At 38.5% G+C, this 17,976-nt stretch overlaps 1 long non-coding RNA gene across 1 annotated transcript; it reads left to right on the plus strand.

Annotated features, from left to right (window-relative positions):
• The first annotated feature begins 6,086 nt into the window (after positions 1 to 6,086).
• Positions 6,087 to 10,986, plus strand: LOC131423329 (uncharacterized). The gene is made up of 3 exons (XR_009224731.1): positions 6,087 to 6,239; positions 6,546 to 6,725; positions 10,115 to 10,986. It is a non-coding gene; the product is annotated as an uncharacterized LOC131423329 (long non-coding RNA).
• Positions 10,987 to 17,976: the final 6,990 nt, after the last annotated feature.

Raw genomic sequence — 17,976 nt, forward strand, 5'->3', positions numbered from 1 at the left:
TAATAAATCCATGTTGTTTTAAGCCACTAAATTTATATGCTTTGTTATGACAGCCCAGGACACTAATACACTACTAAAATATGTTGCAAAACTAATTATTCTGTTGACATTTCAGAAGGGAGAGGGAAAGGTATAACCCGATTTAGGAGAGCACTCTGTCCTCCCCCAAGGGACCCTCACAAGGACCTGGGGAGAGGCCTTTGACTAAAGCACATGGCTTGTGTGTGGAAGCAGTTGGATGAGAAATATGTGCTGGAGGGCTCTTCCTGCAAGATGAGAAATTTGAGCTATCAGAGGAAATTCTTTACCAACCCACCCTGACAAGAGCAGCTACTTGAGTTTCTCTACCACCCAACTAAGTGCTGACCTCACTGAAGCCTGCTGCCCCCCCCCCACCACATGACTCTTCAGCAACATCAGGTGCCATGACCACAAAAACAAGAAGCAGCATCTACTGAGTGATTACCAAATACTATGCACTGCAAAATGAACCCTATTTTCATGATTTATACTGTAATCCTTACTGCAAATCCTGCATTGAAATGAACAAATTGAGGCTTAGAGAGATTTTATTAATTTGTACTAGGACAAACAACTAACTAATGGCAAATCTATGGTTCAAAATCCAGGCAGCGAAACTCAAGCACCTAGGATAATCATACATGCATTTCATTTTTCCTGTTTAAAGAATATTTTATTAATGTATATTTTATTTGTCATCTCTAGATGCACTAGAGATTACCCACACTGATGCGTTACACTGATGTATGCATAATCAACTACGTGAAAAGTGAAACTGAAAAATAAAATACTTCCAGTTATTCAGTCAGCAGAAAGCCCTATAATGACCACAGCATGATTCATCCAAAAATTGTTAACATATTGTGGCCAAAAATTTCAGCTGACTACAAAGAAAAAAAATTGAGAGTCAAATATAAACTTCAGCTAAGATGCATCTGATTCTAAAAGAATGCTTGGCATTTATGCAACTATAGAGCCTGCTATGCTCATTTTTATCTGTACTCAGGAACAGCTGGGACTCCCAGTATTTAATAGACTAATAGAAATGTGTCTGTGTTACTCTGCTTAAATGCCTTCTTGGGCTGCTATAATTTTCTGTACATTGTCATGACCAGCCCAGGAGATAAACTGAACTAGACTTAATTAGCATAGTACATAAGGGGAAAAATGAATGAAAGAATGAGTCTGTAACAATCATGCTGAGAACTGAGACCCAACATTTCTGCCTATTCCTGAAGTCCTCAAAGAAACACCGGCATTGATTTTGGCCCTATGATGTGCAGTATTTCAGATGATGCTTTGCTGAAATCCAGATACAAAGTTAAACTTTGTACATTCAAGTTTAAACTTTTGAGTGAGATCTAATTAAGCACAAATTAGTTAGTAAAATCATAAATGTCAGTGCATCTAAACGAAACCTGTCTATTCTTATTTGAAGGCAGAATACCATTACACATCCCAGAAGAATTAGAAGGTAATGAACGGATCATTGGATTGAATAGATTTTTAATGACAAAAATTAATTTGCAGAAAATGGAAAGAATGTGACTAATACTATTTCATCGATGACTTACAGAAACTGCAAGTCATTGCCTATCCACTTGAAAGCCACTGTCATTCTGGGAGAATAAATCTCCTTTGTTATTTTTGTTTTTGTTTGATTGGATTGGATTTTACTTTAAACTTGCTTTTGATTAGCTAATATAAACACATTATCAGAATGTTGACTGGTTAACCCGTCTGCCTCATTCTTGCTACTTAATTAATTTTCTCCTGGAGGTACTTGCTGTTCATTTGCACTCTTCAAGCTGGGTTGATATTGAGGGATCTATAAACATACATATCTACATACTTAACTGTATATGTGGGGTTTATCACCGCAAAAGGTCATACTGAGAGACGATGGATAAAAATGTGCTTTACCATAGCCAAACACAGAGAATTTTGAAAGATTAAAAAAAATTCTCTATGCCTATTAGTGACAAAAATGCAAAGCGTGTGTGATTGTGATTCTTTAGTGTTTTTAGCTGGGAAAGAGGATTGTATGGCAGGTGAAACCAGGGCTGGAATCAGGCTCCAACCATGAGCCTTGCGATCACTCTGTGTCTTGGTTGCTTCATGTGTAAAATGGGAATTCAAATAATGGCATTGCAGGTAGCATCCACGAAAGATGCTTTGCACAGTGTTTAGCAGGTGTTCAGAACTCAAGTTTGAGAGTAGGCATTAGAGATTGACTTGGAAGAGGAAAGACAGCACTGATGGATGAGTGTGTATGTTTGTGTATGTGTGTGTGTGTGTGTGTACTTGAGCTTAGAGTGCTTTCAAAAAACTTTTTGAAATTATCTCAGGCATTTGCTCTCAGAAAATGAGAATATTTACCTCACTTCTTTTTTTTATCTCAAAGAGCATACAGAGATCATTGACTAATTTAGAATTTGAGATTTGAAACAATCAAATACAACATTTCTTACTTTTACCCAGGAGTGTGTTAAAGTACTAAGGTCATATGAGAGTTTTCATGTGTCCAAGACTTAGAATCTAAGTGATAAATAAAAAAAAAATATATATATATGATTTTCCATGATTCTTTTATCCTAATAGGTCACTCTAGGTTATTACTACTCTTTTTATTTATTTAGGATTTGGTTAGACTTCTTTGTATCTCCATTGAATTTCTTTCTTTTTTATTTATTTATTTTATTTTTATTTTTTATTAGTTGTTCAAAACATTACATAGTTCTTGACACATCATATTGAATTTCTTATCTGGCTCTCTTATACTTGACAATGGAGTATATTCTTTTAAAATACCCAGGCTTTTTATTCTCAACCACCACTTAACAAGAAATTTTAAAAAGCCAGGAATACAATATTCTCAATTGGAGCAAGCTGACATATAAGCACATGTATCCACCATCTCCCACTCCCAGTATAACTCTGCTCTTTTGGCATTACCAAGTGTACTGCAGGATATCAAAGGTTGGGAAGTGCTGACAGAGAGGTGGGAGAAACTTAACCTTTTGGCAAACAGTAGATGGATGTGAAAATAGAACCAAGCAGATATCTCCAGCTCCTCTCATCTCCCCTCAAAGGACTTCACTAAAGTCAATATCACCTTGGCTCCCATGACAACCCCCTGACCAAGATAAATAGGTGTCAAATATGCATCTGCTCCCAAGACCTCTGGGCACTGGTACCCAACACAAATGCAAAATGCAGGCTGAGTTAATCTCCTGAGATAGCACTTCACAGAAAAAGCCACAGAATGTGGGCTTGCCAACCAGCCTCAGCGGCTACTCTTGCCTCCGCTGGGCTGTCAGCACCCTCTGAAAAAGCAGGTTGATAAAATTAAGCAAGCGGTTTCTGTTGGCATTTTCACATTCTGTGCAACACGTGCTCTGTTTATAATGCAAACATGACTCCGGAGTTATTCCGGAGTTGAGGCCCAAAGTTTAAAACATGGCAGCCATAGACTTTTATTTCAAGAGATCTTTAGACAAATGTCTAGTATGTGAGCCATAAAGTTATCCCTTCAACAAACATCAGTCCTATCCCCCAAAACTCTCTAAAGTAAATTTGGATCCACTTGAGATCAACTCAGGTTCAACAGTCAAATCCTTTTGTCAAATAGGGGGTTTGTGTTCTGTGGTGAGGAAAAGAAGCAAAAGTTATTTGGGTTGGGGGGCGGGTTGTTAGGTACCAGGGATTGAACTCAGGGGCACTCAACCTCTGAGTCACATCCCCAGCCCTATTATTTATTTTATTTAGAGACAGGCTCTCACCAAATTGCTTAGTGCCTCGCTGTTGCTGAGGCTAGCTTTGAACTGGCAATCCTACTCCCTCAGCCTCCTGCGCCACTGGGATTATATGCATACACCACCATATCTAGCTGGGGGGTAGTTTTTGCTTTTACAAAATTTAGTAATGTCAAAATGAATACAGACATTATTGTACTTAAGACAAAATTCCCACCAAGTACATGTGCTAGTTCTAGGCAGTGCTTGACACTAATTTAGCTAAACTCTAAAATCTGTGGCCCTTGTCTATTGACCTCAACTTCTTCAACCTTAACATGGGGGTGATAACAGACGTTAAGTGTTGCACTCAGGAGCTGTAAGGGTTAAAGATTAGCTCATCCATATAATAAAGTTCACTACACAGGACCAGACTCATTAAATACTCCATATATGCATTAGCAATATGTTCTCTGTCTTGAGTCTGTACTAACTTATCTTTTCTATATTCATATATATGAATATAGAACACACTATATGAATATACATATTACATACAGCAAAATTGCTCTCTTAGAAGGCAGGAACTCCAAGGAGAGGAACAAAAACAGATTACAAAACAGCAGGTTAAAGTTTTTGTGGAAGAAACAGGAGTGCAGTAGAGGAATCGGAAGGCTCAATATTCTGCTTCTTGGTGTGTCTGAACATTAGTTCTTTTCTCTCCAGAAAGGAAATAAGTCTGAGGAGAAAAGAGCTGAGAACAGGTTGCTATTCATGTTAAAGCTAAGAGAAGAAATATCTTATAAATCCTGCAACTCACAGTTCTCTCTCTGAGTTGAGATTCTTCTTCTACCCAAGTGGATGAGTCAAACATTTCCAACTTCTTTCTTGCTGCTTTAGGTGCTAACCTCAAGTCTCAAAATAATATTCTGACCCTCCCAGCACAGTTCTCTGATAGCAAAACATCACATAAAGGCAAGAGAGGAGAGCCAAGTCCTTGGGGGAGACTCTCGCTTTGTGGCTTTTGGCATGTGACATTCAACTCTCGATCCATAGCTTCCTCACTGAGCTTGGAGGTTTAGCTGATTGTGACTATTCATAACCAGGCACTTGGCTGTCTATATTTTAAAAAAAGTAAAAATTAAAAAAAAAAAACCTTTTCACTTTTTTAACATTGTTTTTCCTTCCAGGAAATTCATTTTGTATTTACAAACGTCATCATATATAGATGAAAAATGACATAAACCAACCTGAAAGTGTGTGGAGAACATTCTGGACCTATTTGGGTTTTTTTAAATTTTCTTACAGAATGGTAGACTCTATTGTTCCTTTCTTTTTTCTTTTCTTTCTTTTTTTCTCCACTTTTACTGTTCATAGAATTTATTCAGAAAAGGAGAAAGTATACATGTCTTATTCTTGCTCAGACCTCTCCTGAGTTCATATGATAAGAAAGGAAATATTAAAATGTACAAATTGTGATTGCTGAGAGAGTGTCTGCTGTGGGAATTCTGCTGACAGCGCTGGCTTTGATGCCCCTTCACAGGGTCATACCTAAGGACTGACTCCTGGAGGTCACTCTCTCATCAGCTGAACCTTCTCTGCTCACCTCCTGTCCACATTCTCTGTCTTCCTTTCTCTTCAAACATCACATCACTGAAACCTAACGAATCCACCTGCTCTGAAAGCCTGTCTCTGAGTACCCCATGGCCTCTACTTGAATTTTATTACTTTAATGTACCCCTCACTCCCCAGTTTCAGTAACACAAAAATCAAATGGCCTCAAAGTGGCAGATTTTAGGTTTCAAAGATTTAGATCCTCAAGCAGAAACTCTCTCGGCATCTTCTCAACGTGAAAGGCTGCAAGTGCTCTTTGCTTGTTTGAGAGCTTTCATTATCTTGTTAAAAAAAAAGGATATCATAAAAACATCCAGGTAGAAAATATTTTATTACAAGTATCTGTTCCTGTTGTGTTATTTCAGGAAGAATACATGAACAGGATCCAACCACTGTCTTGTGGACGTGAAGTAACTTTTGAGTGATGTCGAACACCATAGCCAACCCACTTCCGTCAGCATACAGAGTCCCACGGACCCCTGGAATGCTTCCCACTGAGCATCCTTCTTCCCGACCCACCTCTAGGTTACCGCTTTGCAGCAAAGTGGTATGTGGAGCTGTACAGGCATTTGCACTTGGCTTCCAGAGCATTCTGGGCTGGGCTGGGGGTGGAGAAGGTGATTCAGTGCCAACACATAACTCAGCTGCCAGGTGCCCAGTACTGACAGCTGCCGCCTGGAGTTCTCATCAAGGCCGTTGCCTCCTATCAACCCTGGAAACGCCAGGGAGAGGGACACAGAGATAGTGTGTCTTTGTAATTAATGCCTTGTCTTTTCCTGTCCACTCTTTGGTGCTCCTGAGTTTCTGATTGAGACTTCAAATGGCTCTAATGGGTCCCATTCAGGTGACACTTGATGGGTTTTAACAAAGGTGAGTTACATAGAATTAAATTGACCCAAGTCAGTGACTGTCAGGATAACACCCGACATCTGTGGGAGGGAAGAGGTTTTCATCTAATTAACTAATTCATGTAATTAGTTACTTAAAGAACAAGTGGGGTGTCCTGTGGATTTTCACATCATCTAGGCACCTCTGTGGGAGAGGAGACAAAGCCTCAAAGAACAGTGGTTCCCAAAAGAACAGTGGTTCTTTGGGAGAAATAAACCCCAGCTCTGGGACCTTCCTAGAAAACATATGCAGAAAGCATAATTATAAACATTCTGCAAATAATTTCAGGTGTTTGAAGAATCTATGAGACCTCCTCTGTGGACCCCAGATTCAGGAAGTTGTGGAAAGATACTGGAAAATACAAAAGAAGAACTCAAGCAAAACTTCCACACCGATGTAACAATCCTACAACTCAGAGAGGTGGCAACAACAGAGAAGCCTGATTTCTGAGGCCATGATGTTTTCCAGGTAGAAAAGACCTCTGCTGTGCTGCGAGTTCATTTTAGCTGACATAACAAAAGCAAGGCAGGGCTCCTATGCTGTTTCTTGGTAGAGAGGATGCTCCTTTCCCTTCCCTTCTTTTCCTTACCCCTAGGGAAGTTCATCGAAGGACTCTAAGAACAGAGTTGATACAAAACTCTGGTTTCTTTGCGAATCTTGGGGTTTCCTGAGGTGTATCATATAGGCTAACTTGTCATGCCTTGGGTTTCAAACTTTTTAAAGATTTCCCTATTCTGTCTGTCCTTGCTGATGACAAACCTGATTTCAATTTCCTCATGCTGCAAAGTCCTAGCAGATACCTGCATAGCCTCATTTCTAAACATATCCTCTCTAACTTTCCTCTTGTCAGACTGCTTTAATCACTGATGTGCGGGAACACTTACACTTACTCTGTGCATGGTGTGTGTGTGTGTGTGTGTGTGTGTGTGTGTGAGAGAGAGAGAGAGAGAGAGAGAGAGAGAGAGAGAGAGAGAGAGAGAGAGAGATTCATTTACCTTTTGGATGATTCCCTGGGCCTCAAACCTTATCTTTCCAAATGGACTCTTTTTCTATCAAGCCTAATTCTAACTCTTTATAAAGCCTCCCCAAATCACTTCATTCTGCTCCAAAATGATCTTTCTGGCCTCTAAAATTTCTAACTCATATTTCCTAAATTCATTTAGTAATTCATAAAGCCAAAAGTATATTATCCTTTCCACGATTGTCTTAAATTATATTTTTGGAAGATTTACTTTTTGATTGTTTGTTTTCTCAACTATGACGCAGGCCCCTTCAAATAAGTAATATGTGATAAATGTTCTTGTTAATTCTGCAGTACCTGGCAAAGCATCTGAACTTTTTTTTTTTTTTTTTTTTTTTTGAGTACTGGGGATTTAACCCAGGAGCACTTGACAACCGACCTACCACCCAGCTCTTTTGTTTGTTTTATTTTTTTTGTTTTTGAGACAAGGTCTCACTAAGCTGTGTAGGGCCTTGATAAATTGCTGAGGATGGCCCTGAACTTGCAGTCTGCCTGTCTCAGATGAGATTATGTGCATGTACCACCACATCTGGCTGAAGATTTTAATATATAATAATGCTTGCGGATTGTTTCACTGCTTGGCAAATATCATACAGTAGTATTCAACACTCAGACTCCCTGAAAATGTAACACAAAGAATATAAAAACATCCATATCATTGTCTGCAATTGAAATCAAGGGCAAACACCCTTGTTTTTGACATACTCTAAACCATATTTCTATTAACAAATATTTCCGCATAATTTTAGCTTTGAGAAGCAAGGTCATGTACCCCAGATTCACGTTTGTCTTTTACAAATGAATATTATCCCTTGGTCTATGAGCTTTCACTAATGATGAGTAAGTTCCACACCACTACTAACACATGCTCCCAACTCTTTTCTACTCCAGAACTGATTCATATTCTCCCACTTCCTGTAAGTATTTTCTGAAAAGATCCAGATTCTATCAGTTATCTAAAACAGTATAACCACCACCCTAAATCTAGTGGCTTCAAACAGTTATTGTTTGACAAGCTCATGGCTCCACAGGTTGGTTTCCCAGGGCTCAGCTAGGGAAGCCCACCTTGTCCCTACATGCGGACAAAGAATTTTGAATTCAACTTTTTTAATGGAGTGGTAGATGCAGTCTAGACTCGAGCTTCTAAAATGATTTCCTTCACACACCTGTTTCCTCAGGAGTGAGAACTGGAATGCTGAGTCCTTTCATATCTCCTGGTCTTCATCTTCCATGTCCTCCTTCTCCTGTGGTCTTTTACCCTGAAGGATGTCACTCTGTCCTTACGGCCTCCCTCCCTGGGTACTCAAAATTATTTACATGTTTGATCAAAACTCCAAGATGGCGAAGGTAAACTCTGCCCGGCCTCTTATGGCCATGGCACAGAAATGGTGTGTGTAACATCCATTACCTCCCAGCAAGCAAAGTAGGTCATGACCAGGAAAGACTAAGGGGAAACACTCTCCATCTTTGGATGGAAGATCCTCATCTGCATAGAGAGATAAAAAGAATGATTGAAGCCATCTTTGCAGGCAATTAAACACACACTTCACATCATAAGTTCTGGAAATGTAAATACAGGGGGGAAATACATGTAGGATTTAGTATGTGTTAACTTGTATGACTGAGATAACTGTAGAAGCTGATATATTTTGTAAATTAGGTAGAAGCCTTTGGCTATCTATTAGGGGAAAGAAATCTAGCTGCACTAAAAAATTCAATGCAAGAAATAAAAAGCTAAAGAACCACAGGAATATCTTTTATTTTTCAATGTAAATTGGAAGAGAATCTAAGCATATAATGAAAAAAAAATAGAGATTTAAAACCAATGGTTTAGGTTTCTCTCTCCAGAAATCAAAGCAAGCAAAAGAAAAGAAGAATAATACTAATAACAAGAATCAAAGTAAGACAAAATAGGTATGGTACCCCCCCCCCCAAAAAAAAAAGTCAATGAAACCAAAGAATTTTTTAAAGATTAAAAAAAAAAAAACTGATAAACATCTATCTATACTGGTCAAAACCCCCCAAATAATAACTTATCCTTATCAGAGTTGAAAGAGTATATATCAGTATAGACCCTAAAGATTTTGGAAGGTTAATTTAGGCATATTTTTTTAAGTTTGTTAGGAGTCTGATAATATAAATGAAATGGAAAATTATTTGAAAGATTACTATAAAAGCTTACTCATGAAGAAATAGACCAGGCTCCATTAAAGAAATTAAATTCATAATTTAAAGTCCTCCCAGAGAGAAAACTCTAGACCCAGATAGCTGCAATATTACATTATACCAAACAGTTAAGGAAAGCTTGATAGTAATGACACCAATTGTACAGCACATAAAAAGAAGGGAACATTCCTCAGCTTACTTTATGAGGTCCACATTCTTTGTTATCAAGACCAACCCAAGACATTACAAAAAAACAAAACAGAAAACACAAACCAACATTTTCTGGAAACATAAATCCTTTCCGAAATTTAAAATATCAAATCCATCTAAGTATGAAAAGAAATAACAAAGTAGGAAAAACTGATTTCAGGGAGGCAAACTGGCTCAACATTAAAAAAATAATAATTAGTATACTAGACCTCTCAGAATCAGAAAGAAAAGCATGTCAATAGAGGCAAAAAAAAAAGTATTTAGTAAAATTTAAAGTTCATTGTAAAAATTATTGGCCATCTGGAAATAAGCTGATATTTCTCAACTTAATGAATTGCACCCATGAAAAACTTACAGGAAATGTCAAACTTACTGGTGAATGACTGTGTGCAGTCCTCTTAAAATGGGGAATGGTCAGACATATCATCTCTCAACAGTTTTATTTCCCATTATGTTGCAGGTTCTAACAGTACAATAAGCAAAGAGAATACCTAGAGGCAACAGCTTAGAAATGAAGAAATAAAACAACTTCTTCAGAGGATATATTATCATTTACATAGAAAAACCTAAAGACTTGACGGAAGAGCTACCAGCACTAAGAAATGAGTCAGGCAATGTTGGATGGTGAAAGTTCATACACTAAATTTCATATATAGCAATGACCAATGTAAATCGAAGCCAGAATGACATCAAGAGCATCAGAGTCAGGAGATACTGGTAGAAATATGTTTGATGAGACATGTGCAAGATCTGAACAATGATGGGAGAGGCCAAATTTCAAATATGAAATGTGTAATGGGAAAAAAAAATTCCATATCCATTGATCAGAAAGGATATCAATATTGTCAACCTGTCATTTCTCTCCCATTTTGATCCTTGGATTGAATACAGTTCCAACTGAAATCCTTCCAGGGTTTTATGTGTGTGCTTTATGTGGAAATTGACAAGCTAATTTAAAAAAAAATTGCATAGCTATGCAAAGAACCTAGAATAATTAAAACAATTTTGAAAAATGAAGAACACACAGTACTTCTATCAAGGCTTACCTCTAAATTCTGTAATTAAAACTATGTGGCATCAACAATGTGAGAAATGCAGATTGACAGAGCAGAGTGATCATGTTGTTAGTTATTTGGGGGTAATTTATTTTTCCGCTTCTTAAAACAAAAATCATCTACACTCAGTTCAACCATTCATCCCAATTCTTCCTTATCACATCACCCAGCAGGTCTGGAAGCTGCTCTCCTCCAGATGAGCTTAGAGGCTCCCCCTCTATAGAAACTGCAGCTATTCAGGCAGTTTCCAAAGCTTTTTTTTTTTTTTTTTTTTTTTTTTGCCAAACCCAAAGGCAGCCTTCTCTCTCAACTTATTTTCCCTGACTTCTCTGAGAAAAGCCACCGAATTCCCCACTTCTTCCATGTTGAAACTCTCTTCCAGTCAGTTTTAATGTTGCATTTCTCTGATTCTCTTCTTCATCGTGGGCATCCATCTCTTCCTGTCTCATTTGGTGACTCCCTTTCCTCCTCCCTACCCCAGCCTGGGTACCTTCCCAAGGTCATGTGCTTAGCTGTGAGCTCATCTTTCCCCAAGTTCTTTCTTCAGATTTTTTACATCCTTTTGTCTTCAGCTCTGTGTTAACTGCTTGCAAATCCCCAAACTCAGCCCCAACTACGGGGCAGGGGTAGGGGGTGTGAGGATTTAATCCACACGTTCACCCTTGTGATGTCTATCACAGGACTCTTGGGAGATCCTGGAAAACAACAGCAGGTGGGAGAATTGTGAGCAAGTGGAAAGAGGGCCAGGGCCCTGAGTGGTTTTTGTTCTTTAATTTCCTTTTTTATTTTTATTTTTTTTAAAGTTCTGTTTGTTCTCATGCAGGGCCCCATGGTGCCTTATTGATTTTCAATCCTGAGAAGTGGGGCATTCATTTTTTTTTTCTCTAAATTTCACTATAAACTACCTGGGCTTTCTTTTTCCTTTGCAAATTTGATACATTGTTCAATGTATTCCAACCCCCAATTATTCCTTTTCACACGAATGTTTTTGTTTTTTTTTTTTTTTTTCATGTACAGGTCATTGTTTAATCCTCAAAACTTTGCAGTTTCTCAACATTATTTCCTCTTTGGCTCGCAGTGGTAGAGGAGAATGTTTCTTTTAAGTTCTCCCTTTACGAGAAAAGCTGGAAAACAGTAAAATACCCTCTGGTGTTTTTTTGTTTTTTTTTTCTCCTCTTTACCTGAGGTAAATATTCCCTCAGAGAAGTAAGTATTGATCTGTTGTCTTCCTTCCACAAGCTATAATTTCAGAGACTTCAACTGAAAGTAAAGAAGAACACAAAAATCTTGCTAATTTGCCCTAATGGAGAGACAAAAGGAAACGAGTTATTGCAAAGGTGTATGCCAAGGTTCACATAACTTTTGACTTGGGAGACTGTTTTTGCAATCAAATGTAAATATATTTTCTGAACCTTATATTGTACAATATAGCTCAAAATAAAATAATGAAGATGATTTCTGAATATTCACCAATTTGTTGCTAAAAGCTATCTGACCATTCACACCAATTTCCCTCCTCCACTAAAGAAACGATAAAAATTTAGAGAAACTCAACTGATGTGTCAGTCTACAGGAATGAAGACCTACACTGTATTTAGGGGCAGGGGTTGTAACTGTTGAATTATTAGAGCTTCTGATTCCTAGGGGGTGAACACAGAATATAAATTTTGACCAAATAAATTATAGGCTCTTCAAAGAAGGCGCGATTCAGCAAAATTTTTCAGCTGTTACCAATACAATGAAAGGCATGCTTGACACAAATATTCCACCACAACATGCCTACAGAAAACCTGGTATTTTCTTCTAGTTGAATGATTCCTATCTCTGCCTTTCTCTGCCTCTTCATTTGTTCACGGTTTTTAAAAACATATGGTAAGAGAGTGTGCTTTGCCCCATTACCTGCTCACATACAACTTGATCTTGTGCTTAAAAAGTGTAGAACCCTGAGAGCATTTTCAAGTTGTTTTTTTTTTAAAGGCAGACGCTCTGGAAACTAAATATCATTTGTGGGTGCTATGGATTAGCACGTGGTGTTTGGTGAAGAGCTCAGATTCTGAAGAGAGATATCTGTGGATCAGGTAAAGATTAGCCAATGACACATCCTAGGAAACAATCATGTTCTTCATCCACATGACAGGACTTCTGACAGTACAAAATAATTCCATCGTTGTGAGAATGAGTTGAAATCACCATCTTAGCTGAGGTGTGAATGACATACAGTAAGTCATTTACTCAATGATGTGAAGATGAAAGCAACTTATCTTAACTAAGGAAAGATGTCACCCAATTGTCCTTCGATTAAGTTTATAGCACCAGCATCTCTCCATTCTTAAGCACTTTTAAAAGTAATACAATATATTTCAGTTTCCGTGATGTTAAATCTGCCATGCAGAGGTAAGTATTGAAAGCTGAGACATAATTTTGCACTTAATGGAAGGGCATCAGTCCAGGAATTAGCATGGTTGACTGAGCTGTAATCCATCAACAGGTTTGTGAAGTACATTTGCGGCTACCAGAGCTAGATTTTGACAGATTGCACATGTGAAATTACAAGATATTGACTTAAGTAAAACACATTCCATACAGCCTCCCTTCTTAGCCTTGCTCTAAATGGCAGCACTTTGCAGTAGATTTAAGACTCTTGAGTAACTTCATTGGAAAAAGAGTAATTGGTTTCTGGGTGTCACATTGGAGGGAAGTAATAAGTTATAGGCTATAACACAGTGTTCCTAGCACTGATCAGTAAAAATTGCATCTGTGACTTGAATAAAATCAGATTTAGTCATCCTCTGGTATGTACAGGAATTGGTCTCTGGACCAAACCCCTTGAGTACCAAAATCCATGGATGTTCAAGTTCCTTATATAAACAGAAATAGGGGTTGCACACAATTTAGGCAGATTTTTAATAGTTTAAGTCACCTCTAGATTACTTGTACTATCTAACACAATGTAAATGCTATGTCAATACTTATATTTACACAGTGATAATTAATATATTATTTAGGAAATAATGGCAAGTCAGTACACAGTCAGTATAGATGCTTGTTTTTTCCTAATATTATCAATCCACAAATTAGTGAATCCATAAATGTATGATCCTGAATATGGAAGACCAGACCAAATGTACACAGACAGAACCCCTCAACTTTGTAAGACACAGAATTGGAGACGAGAGCCAACATAAGACATCACAGAATCAAAATCACAAACAATCCCACCAGATGGATGGAACGGGAACGTTTCAGAGAACAAATATAAAGCGCAAAATTCCAACTGAAAAAGTCACTGGACAGAGACAGGGAAGTCCATTTTCCCAAACAGAAAGCCAAGAAATACCACAGTTATCCTGGAAGATAATGCAAGCACCCCACCCACTTCCCCAGCTATACATAGAAGAACTACCATAAAATGCGCTCATCATATTCCCTCCTTCTACCCATCATGCATTGTAGAGCCTCCTCCAACAGATAAATGAATAGGGGTAAGTACAACAGGAAGCAGTTAGAAGGGGCCAAACACTGAAAAGCAGGCGTCAGGAAGTTCCTCTACTCTAACTTCTGTCAGTGGCTTCCGTGTTCAGCCACAGCTCTACCACCTTGATGCTTAGAATCCTCCCCAGTCCTTCCTCTCACCTTGCAATCTAATGATTTACAGAGTGAGGGATCAGCTTTCTTCCTGAGAACCTTCTGCCCAAATGTTCCTTTGGGTTCCAATCCTCATTCTTTGAGTCTTTAACTGTCTGACTTCTCCTTCTGCCTCCGGCTCCCTCTGAATCATTGCTATAGCTCTTCCTTCTGACATGAACAGAGGGTTCTAGCACTTCCTTGTTTGAAATTCTTCCATAAATGACTGTTATCTAGACAGTTAAGTTCCAAAGCTTCTACCTGCCATAGATTTGACCTCTGCATCTGTTGAGCCATCTACATATGTTCTCCAACACCCTGAGCATTTACAAGTCAGTGCTCTTTCTTATTTTATCAAGTTTCAATTGTAAAAGCTAAAATCGATCTTTATGGGAAATTAGCAGTTTTTTCCCCCTATGATCTTTTGCCATGTACATATATTTGGTCTGGCAGGTATTAGTTTATATGACCTTTCCCCAGGCAGTGGTGAATATTTGGCAGTTTCATGCCACAATGAGATAATCTCTGCCACTGTAGAGTAACTGGCACTTCAGAGGCATCTAATAAAAATTCAAGAACTAAATGCATTAATTGATGGGATGGGTGCATCTGATAATTCAGACAAAGTGATTCATCATGCCTAATTGTGAGATTTAGAGGTTATCTTTGATCGGATAATTTCCACTCTATAATTCTATGGAGTAATTACATTCATCTGTTTTAAGAAAACAAAATAAGACTCAGACACAATTTGGGGAAGGACTACTTTTTTATATGCGTTTCTTTTGGCATGTGATTATTTTTCCTAAATTTGTCAAGAAGTGTGCACTTAACTCCCACATTGGAAAGCCTTGACCTAATTTTGAGAAAATCCTAGAAGAAGCTGTCATCATTCACTTTGGCACTGATGTTTCAGAAAGAAAAAAAACTGATCAATACATGTATATACGGTCACACAGCCACAGGCTCCATTCCAAGGCAGAAATGAATACGGCCACAATTTCACCCACAAATTATTCCTATGCTTGGTGGAAAAGTGGCTAGGGAAATACTATTTTTAATTGGACAAGTGATTCATGTCTCTGGAGTACAGAACATGCATTTCTCATTGTACAAATAACCAGCTGGGGAAAGCTCAGAGAGTATGCTGGTTAGAATTTCTGTCAGCGCTGAGTGTCCTAGCCCTGAAGTGACATTGACTCAGCTGTTCTTAAGCAAATTTCTAGAAAACTCTCCAAAAGACATACGAATTGATTTGCTGTTGGAAAATGTCCTTCTTTGGGGCCTTATAATTTTAATTTCTTAAATGGAAATCTCTCAAGAAATGGATCATCTCACCCAACGAAGCAAAATGATGGAATTGTTTGGTTTCCAAAGATGCTGAAAAGAAGAAAGACTAATTTTGAAAAGACAGGAGGTTTACCTGGAAATAATAGAAGATAAGAAAGATGAGGAGGTCCCCAATGACTTGCATTCATTGAAGCAGCTCATGTAGATCATAAGATTATGTATTTGGAAGGCTGCTGATACCCTGAGTTTTAGCATCAGATTATTTCTGTTCTTTCTTGGGATCATACTGAGAATTTTGTCTTTAAAAACCTGTTTTGTAGTGGCCTCACCTGTTAGGAAAAAGGAGTTCTAAGCTTCCATGGAGGATAGAGGCTAAAGTGGGGAAAATTATATGGCTTCTCATGCTGAGTTGTATGTTTGCCTACTTAAATCCTGTGGCAGCAGCCATTTGTCCTGGTGTAGAGCTGTCCGAAATACACTCCGAGGGTAAACTCACACAAACACGCACACACAAAGAGAAGAAGAAGGAGGAGGAGGAAGAGGAGGAGGAGGAGGAGGAAAAGGAGAAAAAGAAGGAGGAGGAGGAGGAGGAAGAAAGGAGGAGGAGGAGGAGGAGGAGAAGGAGAAAGAGGAAGAGGAGGAGGAGGAAGAGGAGGAAGAGGAGGAGGAGGAAGAGGAGGAGGAGGAATAGGAGGAAGAGGAGAAGGAAAAGAAGAAGAGGAGGAGGAGAAGGAGGAGGAGAAAGAGAAGAAGAAGGAGGAGGAGGTGGAGGAGGAGAAGGAGAAGAGGAGGAGGAGGAGGAGAGGAGGAGGAGGAGGAGGAGGAGGAGGAGGAGGAGGAGGAGAGGAGGAGGAGGAGGAGGAGGACGTCGACCACAACTAGGATGAAGAAGAAATTTCTGCCCAGGCCAATTGGGTAAATTACCTTTGTGCTTTTCCATAACTTGTTCTTGCCAGATGGAAGACTTGGCCCTAGAGACAGTGGCATTGGAACAGATTTTGGAGCAGGGAGGTTTTTGAAAATGATTTATTTTTTCCCTTCAAAGACAGTTACTCTGGCACAGATTCCTTCCCTGAATGATGAGCCCAGAGTGTTTTCCATCATATTTCACTGCTGTGAAAGTCTATCTGCTGTAGTTTTTCTATTTTTTTTTTTTCTGTGTCTCTAAGCAATCTGTAAGAAATTTTAGAATGAAGATCAAATTGTGGTACCTGGCGTGTCAAACGAAGGCCTTAGAGGATGGCTGTGTATTTCAACTGTGATAAGCTGGGATAACCCTTTTCTTTCCACCTCTGCTCCTACAGTAGAACTCCATATTCAGACAACCAATGTCAATAAGGAAAACACCCAACTTAGGAAAGAATGGAAAGTTATAGCTGCATCTTTCCCTAGACTTACAATCAAGCTTGATTCCGTTATATGCATGCTTAGTATGTACTACCAACCTTCCCAAGTCAACTTGAATTTCAATTGGGAACACCATATTAATACAGAAAAAAAGAAATTATGATAAGAAAAATACTTGCATTAACTTAGCCTGGGTAATAATGTAGACAAGATTCTCAGCAGGTACCCAATTTTTGTGGAAAGAAGACTCCCTTTGGAAAAACTCATCTTTTATTGAGAATCAATCATGCACTATAAATGTACATCTCTATAAATTATCTCAGACATTGTGAATTCTTAACACCCGCTATGATTTGAATGTACACCCCAAAGGTTAAAAGTTTGGTTCCCAGGGTGGCTGTACTGTGGAACTTTAAGAAAGGAGACTTTCTCAGGTCATTGGTGACAAGCCTTCAAAGGAGATTGTGGAACCTCAACAGTCTCTTCATTTTGCTTTTCTTTCTCATTTATGATATGAATAGTTTGTACCAATGTACCCATGCTGCTGCCATCCACTGCCTTTATCAGAAGTCGAATAGGGCCACCTAATCTTGTACTGGCACCTTCAGAATCATAAACTAAACTGACCTTTTCACTTTATAAAATATTTGCTTCAGGGATTCTGTTTTAGTAAATAAAAAGCTGACTGATACAGCCTCACTTCCTAAATAGCTAAACTGAAAATTAGAATGATTAAGTGACTTTCCTCAATGTACTCCACTAGTTTGAAGGAAAGAAAATAGATGAACGATATATATATATATATATTTTTTATCTCAGAGTTCTACACTCTAGGTTAACATACACCCTCCAATAAATCATATGTAGGACACAGCAATGAATGGTATTTTGGTGGGGAGAAAGATAGGAGTGGTGCATTCCTTGATATCCCTTCACATAGAATGTTATGCTTAGCATTGAGGGTGGCTATGATGATGGAGAAAATAACAATGGTAATAGCAGGATA

The sequence above is a fragment of the Marmota monax genome, unplaced genomic scaffold (genome assembly GCF_021218885.2).
Source record: "Marmota monax isolate L192 unplaced genomic scaffold, Marmota_monax_Labrador192_F-V1.1 WCK01_AAM20220418_F8-fsc00173, whole genome shotgun sequence".
NCBI classification, from domain to species: Eukaryota; Metazoa; Chordata; class Mammalia; order Rodentia; family Sciuridae; genus Marmota; species Marmota monax.